The sequence below is a fragment of the Ranitomeya imitator genome, chromosome 5, assembly GCF_032444005.1.
Source record: "Ranitomeya imitator isolate aRanImi1 chromosome 5, aRanImi1.pri, whole genome shotgun sequence".
Taxonomy (NCBI): Eukaryota; Metazoa; Chordata; class Amphibia; order Anura; family Dendrobatidae; genus Ranitomeya; species Ranitomeya imitator.
Genome location: NC_091286.1, coordinates 573904559 through 573917318, shown reverse-complemented (window position 1 = coordinate 573917318; position 12760 = coordinate 573904559). Strand labels below are relative to the sequence as shown.

The window sequence follows — 12760 nt, the reverse complement described above, 5'->3', positions numbered from 1 at the left end:
CGATTTGTTGCAACTGGGGTGATGTCACTGAGAAGAGGAGCAGAATGGCGCTGAACACTGAACAGAGCAGCAGTAGATGAGTATATTAATACACTCACACTATGTTGCAAGCACACACATTTAATGAATAAAAAACTGACTGTGAATGCTTCTTTAAAACCATAAATGCTGCTTTATAGATGTATGTGGAATAAGATCAAATGGGTGATTTTACCTTCTATACAAATCTGTAATTGACAGCTGCAGTTTCATAGTATTGATCTATTAAGAGGCATTTAGAACAGGTCAGGTGTGCTGCACATTACTCTGCTTAGATTAAAGTGGAAGATGCACAGCAGGGCTGAGTACAGCACAGCTGAGCTGTGCTTTATTCCTGCTAACATAAAAAGCTGTATAACTGCACCTGCATGCGTTATATTTTACAGAGCACTGACCCGTGGAAGCGCCAGGAGGGCGCGAAACGGCCGTCGTCAGGCTTGCCGCACTCTGCACATTTGTACTCCCGGCCGTGATGTTTTTTACGTGACACAATAAAAGTTACCTCTCGTGATGGATCGGTGAGTGCTGCCTTTTTCTGATTTCTTTTTTTGGATGGACTATAATCTATTCAGACATTAGTTTGAGGATGCGCTGAATATCAGTGGTTTGAGACAGACATGCTGAGTGCAGAGGACCAAATGACAGAGCATGCGCAGCAGAAGGAGGTGTTAGAGCATTGCGGAACAGCAGCTAAAAGAGAATCGCCGATTCATCTTTTTAAAGTTGGATGCACTAAGGGGCAGAAGGAGATGACAAAGGTGCACGAAAGAGCATTTCTGTTGGTTTGTGTATATTAGTTATTATAGTAATGCAGATACTGTGATTCCTAAAAATAAAAAACCCCTTTAAAAAAACTTTTTGGAAACTAACTTCTTAAATCCGTTCAGTATTGCTTTATTCCTAACGGTGTAGACAACAGGATTCAATATAGGGGTGAGATATGTGAAGGTCATCACAAATACCTTGTTCTTATCCAAATAATAAGCCTCAGCGGGCCGAAAATACATGAACCCCAGGCAGCCATATTCAACTATGACAACAGTCAGGTGAGATGAGCAAGTAGAAAAAGCCTTCTTTCTACCCTCTGTGGTACGGATTTTCAGCACTGCATTAATAATATAGATATAGCTTGTAACTAGAAGAATAAGTGGAATAGTGAAAATGCCAATTCCAAGGAGGAAGACGGTCGCTTCACTTATCTTATAAAATCTGTGGTTGTGACATGTCAAAAGTAATATCTGGCCCATATCACAAAAGAAATGTTCAATCTGAGGAGTCTGACAAAACGGGAGTTTGAATATGAAATAAACAATTATAAATGATATTATGCAGCAAAGGAGGAATGCTAAACCAAGAAACTTTATGCAAGTCTCCAGCCCCATTATAGTTGTATAATGCAAAGGATGACCTATGGCAACATAGCGGTCGTATGCCATCACTGTCACAATTGTAATTTGGACTTCTCCGAGCGTGGTAAAAATGAACATTTGAGTGACACAGTTACGATATAATATAGTGGGAGTCGTAGCTAACAGATTGCACAGGGTCTGTGGGACTATGGCAGTAAGATAGAAAATGTCTAGGCAGGATAATATAAAAACAAAATAGTACATCGGTGTATGAAGCCGAGAGTCATATCTTATGGTCAGTATCATAAATATATTCCCGCTGATTATAAATAAGTAGAGGAAAAAGAAAATAATAGAGAGGAAGACCGAATATCTGGAGGTCTTTGTGAACACCAGAAAGATGAATTCTGTCACTATCACTTCTGTCTCATTAAGGATTTCCATGTGTTTCAACAGAATTAAATGTAGTGAAAATGTTATGCCTGAAAAAAAGGAGAATAAATTAGTAGTAATTGCATTCTTTTTTATTGCAAAGCTACATCATGCTGCCATGCTGGGTAAGTGGAAAGCAAGGTGCATAACAATGGGGAGCGGAAGCCCAAACACTAGGGAGGGACGGAGTGTTGTCCCCTAGGCAGATCTAACAACACCCTGTCTCGCCTGATGTCCCTTAATAGATTTCGCACCTATCGGTGAGCAGGAACCTAATCCCTGCCTGACACTAGTGAAAGGCCCTGGATAGGGAAGGGATGGGTGAAACTAGTCAGCCCCCACTACAACTAACGACAGAGAGGGTGGATAAACGAGAGGATACGCTTAGCTTGAGAAGACCACTGAGATATCACGCCAGCAATCATCCAAGAGTACTCCAAGGAGACACTAGCCGACTGCTAGTATTTCCAACCAGACAGAGGGAAGTTAAGCTAACACCAGCACCTTGCTAAAGACACTGAAAGTATTTAAACCCTCAGCAATTAGCAGCAAAAGGTGGAGGTAACTGTTGGGTCGTAGAGGGAAAATGATATCACTCCACAACAGAGATGCAAAAATCAAGACAGTGTTTGAAGAGCTAATCGCAAAGATCTTCTACAGCGGGATCCAGGATGACTGCCTGTCACACGCCCATGACACAAAGCTTAATGGTGGGCAATGTTGTCTCTGTTCTGCATACAGGGAGCATATCAGACAGAGGTCAGTCAGCAATGCACTGTGTGAGTGCCTCAATATCAGTATCAGTGTTAATTGTGTATGGAAGATATACACATTTAATAAATCCTGTAATACATAAGATTATGCTTATAAATTATTACCTTTATTGAAAATAGTTTTTCAAGGATATATATATATACAGTATATATATGTGTGTGTGTGTGTGTGTGTGTGTGTGTGTGTGTGTGTGTGTGTGTGTGTGTGTGTGTGTGTGTGTGTGTGAAGATGCCAGGCATCATTAATACTGTAGTGTTGTATAGTCCAATTCCAAATTACTATCTAATGTTTTATCAGATAGCACTTGGACCAATGTTATACTGTGGAACAGTGCTGATCATCAGCATTTTTTATCCCTCCACACAACTTCAGTGTGAGAAATAAATCACTGCATGCAAGTCTATGGGTGTGTGGAAATCATCGAACTGCACCCGGATGACATCTCCGTGCAGTCTGATTTCTGCGAACTGACACAATGGAGAAAATGAAGAAATTTTGTTCTCCATCTTCTCCACACCTACGAGAGAAAATCGGGTCATACTAATCTGATCAACATGGGATCAGTTTAATCCGAATTTGATCAGTGTGTCATAAACATAATCAATCTGATTCTCTCACATGAGAAAATCTACGCTCGGGTTTGCGAGCTCTAAATTAGACATTGGCTGTGTTATTTCAGCCATGTAGGTTTTACTCTGAATTGCTTTGTTGTTTCAGAGAAAATATACTTTGAAACAGCCAGGCCTATGCACTTCAGATGACTAGTCTAAATGGATGAGCCCCTCCCTGCTTCACTAGACCGACAGGTCTTTGCACATGTGTGTGGGGACCTGCTGCAGACTTGTCATCCATGACACACAGACCCTGGCCAGCTTTTCCAAGAATGCTGTCTTGGAATTCCTGCAGTATTTCAGAGTAAATCATGGACAGCTGGAATAATGGAGCCGGTCTCTGATTCATGCTAATTGTAACTTTGGCAGCATGAAATTGCTATCAGGTTTCCTGTAATAATTGAAAACTAATTGCTGTATCATAATTAAAGAGCAATTTCTAATGACATGGTTTTCAGCAAGACTTCAGTCTTAATGATGTTGACCAAAAGCAATACAATTCATGAACGCTCCTTTTTCTGGTGTGACTAGTGCACAATAGTTATTGCCGATGTCAACAAACAACCAGTAGTTTGGGAGGTGAGTTTGTGGCACCCCAGGAGTCCGGTTGCCACAGTGGCATTGCCTCCCTCACAGGAGTAAAGGAGGGGTCATCTTACCAGGTAATACCATCATCCAACAGGGGGAGCTATAAAACCCGGTTTCAGGGGAACTTTCCTATAAGTTCTGGCCTAGAGGAGGGGTTAGTCAGTTTGAGTCAGAGAGTGAGAAGAGAGGAGAGAAGTCGAAGAGAACCTGGGGAGTGGGGCTGCAACCAAGCTCACCCCAGAACAGAGCGCTGACAAAATAGGATGCCAGAGTCCTTGGCTGTGTGGGTGCTGTATGCCCCAACAGCTGAATCTGGAAGGCAGGAAACTGCAAGCTCCCTGGCCACACTGAACACCCTTAGGCACCACAGCAGACCAAGAGCCGGGGCTGCCAGTGAAAAGGCAGTGCCGGTAATAGGCTCGTGCTGTCTGCCATACAGGTTAGAAGCAACATGCAGGAGAAAAACTTGAGCAGAGCTTAAAGCAGCAAGGACCTAATAGAAGAGCACAGAAGGAAGGCCTCCAAACCCACCTGGCTATGTGGATCCTAAGTTGCTTCCAGGCTGCCCGGACCCCATCATCACCTGTTAACGATGCCTCGGACTGCACCTGCAACTAACAAGTAAAGGTAAAGGAAACTGCAATCCTTGTGTCCTCTAATCATTTCCCACACACTCAGTCCTGCACCCCATCGTCTGCGATCCCTTACCAATATATTAGTAGCCATGGGGCCCCGCTCCACCTGTGGGGAGCAGAACCATTTCAGCTGCATCACCATCGGCCCCAGCGGTCCCCTTAAGCAGCGTTGGCCATCCATTGCCGAACACCATAGGTGGAGGTGGCGTCACGAACTAACTCCCTATAGACTTTATTTCCCCTTCATTTCAATAATTTTATTGGATACCCAAGGTCACGGACTGGGTCACGGCTGCCGTAACAACCCCTCTGAAGAACTGTCGGACCTGGCTCGAGTACCCCACGGCCCTAGCGGGCGCTCCAAGTCCATGTGTACTTACAAAGGCTTTGGTAAATTTCTGGAAAATCTATGGCTAGACCTCAAAATAGCAGTGCATGCAAGATGACCCAGGAATCTCACAGAACTGGAAGAATTTTCCTAGGAAGAATGGGTGAAAATTCCTTAAACAAAAATTGAAAGACTCTTGGCTGGCTACAAAAATTGTTTACAAGCTGTGATCCTTGCAAAAAGGGGTGTTAGTAGATACAAACTATGCAGTGCACCAAAACTTTTGCATGGGCCCATTTTCATTTTTGTAATTTGAATTTGTTAATTTATTTCAGTTCTTCAATACAAAAAGTGAAACTCGTATATTATATAGCGTCCTTACAAACAGAGTGATCTATTTCAAGTGTTTATTTCTGTTAATGTTGATGATTATGTCTTACAGCCAATGAAAGCACAAAAGTCATTATCTCAGTAAATTAGAATAATTATCAAAAAACACCGGCAAAGGCTTCCTAATCATTTAAAAAGGTCCCTTAGTCTGTTTCAGTAGGCTCCACAATCATGGGGAAGACTGCTGACTTAACGGATGTCCAAAAGACAGTCATTGACACACTCCACAAGGAGGGTAAGCAACTATAGGTTATTATTAAAGAAGCTGGCTGTTCACAGAGTGCTGTATCCAAGCATATTAATGGAAAGTTGAGTGGAAGGAAAAAGTGTGGTAGAAAAAGGTGCACAAGCAACCTGGATAACCGCAGCCTTGAAAGATTGTTAAGAAAAGGCCATTCAAACATTTGGGGGAGATTCACAAGGAGAGGACTGCTGTTGTGAATTCTGCTTTTCGGTTCCCTCCAGTGGTTGTAGGTGGTAATGCAGTTGTCCCTGAGTTTCAGTCCTGGTCAGGTGTATCTGCTGATTGCAGCTCTGACTGGTGTATTTAGGTGTGCAGGATTCATTAGTCCTTTCCAGTTGTCCATGGTTCTGGGAGGTTTTGGATCTTTGTCTGGTTCCTCCAGCCTTGCTGCCATTTCAGCAAAGATAAGTGTCTGGTTTTTGTTTCTGTGGCACACATGCTGTGTGCTTAATAATTATGTGCTATTCATTTGTTTTTTCTTGTCCAGCTTAGATTGAGTCAGTGTTTTTCTCTGTCTTGCTGGATTCTCTGGAGTTGCAGATATACGCTCCCGCATCTTTAGTTAGATGGTGGAGTTTTTTGTATTTTCTGCTGTGGATATTTTTGGAAGGGTTTTAATACTGACCGCTTAGTATTCTATCCTATCCTTTCCTATTTTAGCTAGAGTGGCCTCTTTTGCTAAATCCTGTTTTCTGCCTGCGTGTGTCTTTTCCTCTACTACTCACAGTCAATATTTGTGGGGGGCTGCCTATCCTTTGGGGTTCTGCTCTGAGGCAAGGTAGTATTCCTATTTTCATCTATAGGGGTATTTAGTCCTCCAGCTGTGTTGAGGTGTCTAGGATTTGTTAGGCACACCCCATGGCTACTTCTAGTGCGATGATAAGTTCAGGATTTGCGGTCAGTATAGTTTCCACCAACTACAGAGAAAGTTCCTTGCGGCTCCAAGGTCACCGGATCACAACAGACTGCTGCTGGAGTCATTGCTTCAAGAGCCACATACACAGATGTATCCGGGTCATGGGCTACAAGTGTGGTATTCCTTGAGGAAAGCCACTCATTACCAATAGACAACGCCAGAAGTGTCTTACCTGAGCCAAGGAGAAAAAGAACTGGACTGTTGCTCAATGGTCCAAGGTGTTGTTTTCAGATGAAAGTAAGTTTTGCATTTCATTTGGAAATCAAGGTCCCAGAGTCTGGAGGAAGATTGGAGAGGCCACAATCCAAGGTGCTTAAGGTCTAGTGTGAAGTTTCCACTATCAGTGATGGTTTAGGGAGCCATCTCATCTGCTGGTATAGGTCCACTGTGTTTTATCAAGACCAAAGTCAGTGCAGCCATCTACCAGGACATTTTCGAGCACTTCATGCTTCCCTCTGCTGACAAGCTTTTTGGAGATGGAACTTTCATTCTCCAGCAGGACTTGGCACCTGTCCACACTGACAAAAGTACCAATACCTGGTTAAAAACAACAGTATTATACTGTGCTTGATTGGCCTTCATACTCTCCCGACTTTAACCACATAGAGGATCTATGGGGCATTGTCAAGAGGAAGATGAGACACCAGACCCAACAATGCAGACAAGCTGAACGCTGCTATCAAAGCAACCTGGGCTTCCATAACACCTCAGCAGTGCCACAAGCTGATCGCCTCCATGCCATGCCGCATTGACGCAGTAATTGATGCAAATGGAGCCCCAATTAAGTATTAATTGACTTTTCAGTTTTCATTGGCTCTAAGCCATAATCATCAACATTAACAGAAATAAACACTTGAAATAGATCACTCTGTTTGTAATAAAGTTTCACTTTTTGCCTTGAAGGGAGAACTGAAATACATTAACTTTTTGATGATATTCTAATTTTGTGAGAAGCACCTGTATATCTCCTCTTTTTATGTATTCATTCTTTTGGCACAAATATAACTGCTGCAAAATCTGAGTCCAGCGCTAACAAAGCTAAAATCCTTGCTTAATTTTTTTCATATAATTGTAATTTGTTTGGGTAGGATTGCAAGGGGACTTTGAAAGTGATCACCTATCCCGGAGACAGGCTACAAATGTAAGATTATATTCACTTAGTGAAAGGGGCCAAGCTGCAATCTGATACAGAATATCGTACATTTTGTAGCAGCAGATCACTAATAATACCAATCAGCAAGCTGATTAATGGGACATTTCCTAAAGTGAATGACTTTACTGCATTTCGGAAGAAATTATTAAAGTGTTAGTTACCTAAATGATTTAAGTCTTTTCTGTCTCATAGCCTGAGGACCCCTAAATATCGCCCTGTCACATAAAAAAAACATCACTTTTGTTAATGACACGTAGTAGGTGAGGGCTCTGCTACAGATTTTGCATTAAGACTCAGAAAACTAATTTTCACTTCTGATGGGATGTACAGTATTTACTGCATCGATTGGAAGGGAACTAATTGAGTACACACATAGCAGGTGAGATGGGAATGGGAAAGCATTGGAAAGTTGTTTTGTGTATTAGTTGTTTGTAATATTTGGTGTTTGTATCATATAGCTAAACTAATAAACTTGACGAACACAGTTAAATGCTGCTGTAATATGTCCCATTGGCCAAATATTCTGCAAAAACAAGAGACGGGAGATGGATGCTTTCATGGAAAGGACTATGTGGTAGTAGAGATCTGATAGACACTCATCTCTGGTGTACATTGTCTCAGTACTTATCGTGGATCACTGCTGCGACTTCATCCTCAGCTTCCAATCCACATGATAATTGTGTTTCAATAAGTAACAGGCCAGGATTTTTCATTGCGTTGTTCTCCAGAGATAAGATCAATAACTACTCAAGATTCTTGCTACCATTCTTTATTGATGTCGTTATATATCTACATAAAAACAATCCAGTTTTTGTCTCTGTTCTGGAGCCTGAAATTTGGTTTGTGTTTTATACAGATATTTGAAGAATCATAGCAAAATTCTTAGAGCGTTATGGAATTTTTCTCTGGAGAACAGCATAATGAAAAATCCTGAAGTGTCATTTATCATTTATGGGAATGCAAGTGTTCATTCTGCGGAAGAGTTAAGTGACTTTTCCATCAGAATTAGAGTGGACACTTACTTACAATATCATTTTTCCGTGGACAATCTGCAGGTTAGATTACACTGTGTTATCAACATTGAGATAAGATAATTTGTAAATCTCTGTAGAAAACTTGGGACTTACTGAATATAGAAGGATATGAAAACAGTCAAAGGTACAGGGCAGTGAGCAGAGGAAAGTGGTAAACCACCCTTCCCCTGCTGCCCGTGTAACCATCTATAGTGGATTAAATAAACCATGTATTCCCGACTGGCCAGATCCCTTTGCTTACAACTGTCCCTACAATAGCTAAACAATTTCTTTTAATAAATCTCTAGTGCTTATTTATGAAGAACTGACAACACTTTGTGTTTACCATATTGGAGTAAATTTTTGGTATATAGTGAAATGGTCACTGATGAGAGAGAAAATTTAATTATATTGGCATCCCATCAATTTTCGAAGATTTCCTCCTGCTCTGTGGCAGAACATGTAGAATATGTAATATGTGTGATGGTCAATTGTTGTATGTACAGTATTTGAAGGAGGGGTTACATTGAGTCTCAGTTTGACATTTAACAAGACCATTGGACAACCAGTTCTTAATAATTTGCTGAAATTGTTTAGGACATCTGTGATGCTCTGGCAAAAAAACATAGTCACCAGTAGGGTTGAGCGACCTTGACCTTTTTAGAGTCGAGTCGTGTTTTGCGAAAACCGACTATCTTAGAAGTCGAGTCGTGTGGAATCGGCCGATTATGGCGAAAAGTCGGGTATCGCCTGAAACACGAAACCCAATGCAAGTCAATGGGGGAGCATAGTCGGCAGTGAGTGGAGGCCAGGAAAACACCTACACTGCCCATTTTAATGGCAAAAACATCCATTCTTGTTACAGAAGCTTGTCAATCGTAATTTAGCTTATAATAATTGGAAGGCATTTGAAATTGGGGGTCATTTGGCTAAAGTTGTGGGGGGTAGGGCTGGTTTAAGTAATTAGTGGGCCCAGTAAATCTGGACCACGTCACGGCAGTGGAGCAGGGAGAGGTAAGTATTTCAACTTTGCAAGTGCTGTGATCCTGAGCAAGCAGGGGGGCCCACTCGTTGGCATTGGGACTGGCACAGGGCCCCTCAAAGTACAGCGGTGTGTTTGCACGGCGGGGGCGCCTCCCACCGGCAGCAACACTTTTGCGTACTATGAGAGGCCCTGTGCCAGTGACGTCGCCAACTAGTATTCCTCCCCCCACCTGATGAAGGAACCTGCACTTTCATCTGCACCTTCCTCTTTGTCCCCGTGTAAGGTGGTATGGTATGCGGGAAGAGGAACCTGACTTTCAGCAGGGTCACAATCTTGCTGTGTAGCGTGCATGGGGAATTTTGCGTTATGGGTCAATGTACCAGCAGACTCATCTATCACTGGCTGGGCAATGGGCAGGATGAGGAGGAAACACAGATATAGGCCCAAAGAATAAAGTTGGCTAAATGCAGTTCAAAATTGGTAACACAGGACTAACCAGGGGGCATTGCAGTGGAGGACAACTGGAATGAGAGGCTGACACAGAGAGTAGGCCCAAATCAGTAAGTAGTCGAAATGCAGTTCAAAATTGGCAACCGTAGTAAACAGGAGGCACAGCTTTGTTCAGTGGAGGAGAACAGCAAGGAGTGGCAGACACCGATAGTAGGCCCCAACCCAACTAGTAGGCCAAATGCAGTCTAACATTAACAACTACTTAACGAGAGCCTGAAAATGGAATTTCAGGACAGGAAACCAGGAGAACAGCAAGGAGTGGCAGACACCGATAGTAGGCCCCAAACCAACTAGTACGCCAAATGCAGTTGTTCCATTTAACCACAATTTAATGAGAGCCTGAAGATAGAAGTTCAGGAAAGGCAACCTGGAGAACACCTTGGAGTGTAACACACCATCTCTCTACACCCCATACCCAATTTGTAGGCCTAATGCAGTGTAGTTTTCAACAACTACTAAACGAGAGTCGGAAGATCGAAGCAATGTGGACGAAACCTGGGGAACACCTTGGAGTGTAACACACCGTCTCTCTACACCCCATACCCAATTTGTAGGCCTAATGCAGTGTAGTTTTCTACAACTACTAAACGAGAGTCGGAAGACCGAAGCAATGTGGACGAAACCTGGGGAACACCTTGGAGTGGAACACACCATCTCTCTACACCCCATACCCAATTTGTAGGCCTAATGCAGTGTAGTTTCCAACAACTACTAAACGAGAGCATGAAGATCGAAGCAATGGACAGGAAACCTGGGGAACACCTTGGAGTGGAACACACCATCTCTCTACACCCCATACCCAATTTGTAGGCCTAATGCAGTGTAGTTTCCAACAACTACTAAACGAGAGCATGAAGATCGAAGCAATGGAGAGGAAACCTGGGGAACACCTTGGAGTGGAACACACCATCTCTCTACACCCCATACCCAATTTGTAGGCCTAATGCAGCGTAGTTTCCAACAACTACTAAACGAGAGCCAGAAGATCGAAGCTCAGGAAAGGCAACCTGGAGAACACCTTGGAGTGGAACACACCATCTCTCTACACCCCATACCCAATTTGTAGGCCTAATGCAGCGTAGTTTCCAACAACTACTAAACGAGAGCATGAAGATCGAAGCAATGGAGAGGAAACCTGGGGAACACCTTGGAGTGTAACACACCATCTCTCTACACCCCATACCCAATTTGTAGGCCTAATGCAGTATAGTTTCCAACAACTACTAAACGAGAGCCGGAAGATTGAAGCTCAGGAAAGGCAACCTGGAGAACACCTTGGAGTGGAACACACCATCTCTCTACACCCCATACCCAATTTGTAGGCCTAATGCAGCGTAGTTTCCAACAACTACTAAACGAGAGCATGAAGATCGAAGCAATGGAGAGGAAACCTGGGGAACGCCTTGGAGTGTAACACACCATCTCTCTACACCCCATACCCAATTTGTAGGCCTAATGCAGTGTAGTTTCCAACAACTACTAAACGAGAGCCGGAAGATCGAAGCTCAGGAAAGGCAACCTGGAGAACACCTTGGAGTGGAACACACCATCTCTCTACACCCCATACCCAATTTGTAGGCCTAATGCAGCGTAGTTTCCAACAACTACTAAACGAGAGCATGAATATCGAAGCAATGTAGAGGAAACCTGGGGAACACCTTGGAGTGTAACACACCATCTCTCTACACCCCATACCCAATTTGTAGGCCTAATGCAGTGTAGTTTCCAACAACTACTAAACGAGAGCATGAAGATCGAAGCAATGGAGAGGAAACCTGGGGAACACCTTGGAGTGGAACACACCATCTCTCTACACCCCATACCCAATTTGTAGGCCTAATGCAGCGTAGTTTCCAACAACTACTAAACGAGAGCCAGAAGATCGAAGCTCAGGAAAGGCAACCTGGAGAACACCTTGGAGTGGAACACACCATCTCTCTACACCCCATACCCAATTTGTAGGCCTAATGCAGCGTAGTTTCCAACAACTACTAAACGAGAGCATGAAGATCGAAGCAATGGAGAGGAAACCTGGGGAACACCTTGGAGTGTAACACACCATCTCTCTACACCCCATACCCAATTTGTAGGCCTAATGCAGTATAGTTTCCAACAACTACTAAACGAGAGCCGGAAGATTGAAGCTCAGGAAAGGCAACCTGGAGAACACCTTGGAGTGGAACACACCATCTCTCTACACCCCATACCCAATTTGTAGGCCTAATGCAGCGTAGTTTCCAACAACTACTAAACGAGAGCATGAAGATCGAAGCAATGGAGAGGAAACCTGGGGAACGCCTTGGAGTGTAACACACCATCTCTCTACACCCCATACCCAATTTGTAGGCCTAATGCAGTGTAGTTTCCAACAACTACTAAACGAGAGCCGGAAGATCGAAGCTCAGGAAAGGCAACCTGGAGAACACCTTGGAGTGGAACACACCATCTCTCTACACCCCATACCCAATTTGTAGGCCTAATGCAGCGTAGTTTCCAACAACTACTAAACGAGAGCATGAATATCGAAGCAATGGAGAGGAAACCTGGGGAACACCTTGGAGTGTAACACACCATCTCTCTACACCCCATACCCAATTTGTAGGCCTAATGCAGTGTAGTTTCCAACAACTACTAAACGAGAGCCGGAAGATCGAAGCTCAGGAAAGGCAACCTGGAGAACACCTTGGAGTGGAACACACCATCTCTCTACACCCCATACCCAATTTATAGGCCTAATGCAGTGTAGTTTCCAAGAACTACTAAACGAAAGCCGGAAGATCGAAGCTCAGGAAA

At 43.3% G+C, this 12760-nt stretch overlaps 1 long non-coding RNA gene across 1 annotated transcript; it reads right to left on the bottom strand.

The window, feature by feature from the left end:
* Positions 1 to 381: 381 nt before the first annotated feature.
* On the bottom strand, positions 382 to 4407 carry LOC138680888 (uncharacterized). The gene is made up of 2 exons (XR_011321823.1): positions 4325 to 4407; positions 382 to 1870 (listed from the first exon to the last, which is right to left on the bottom strand). It is a non-coding gene; the product is annotated as an uncharacterized lncRNA (long non-coding RNA).
* Between the last annotated feature and the right edge of the window lie 8353 nt (positions 4408 to 12760).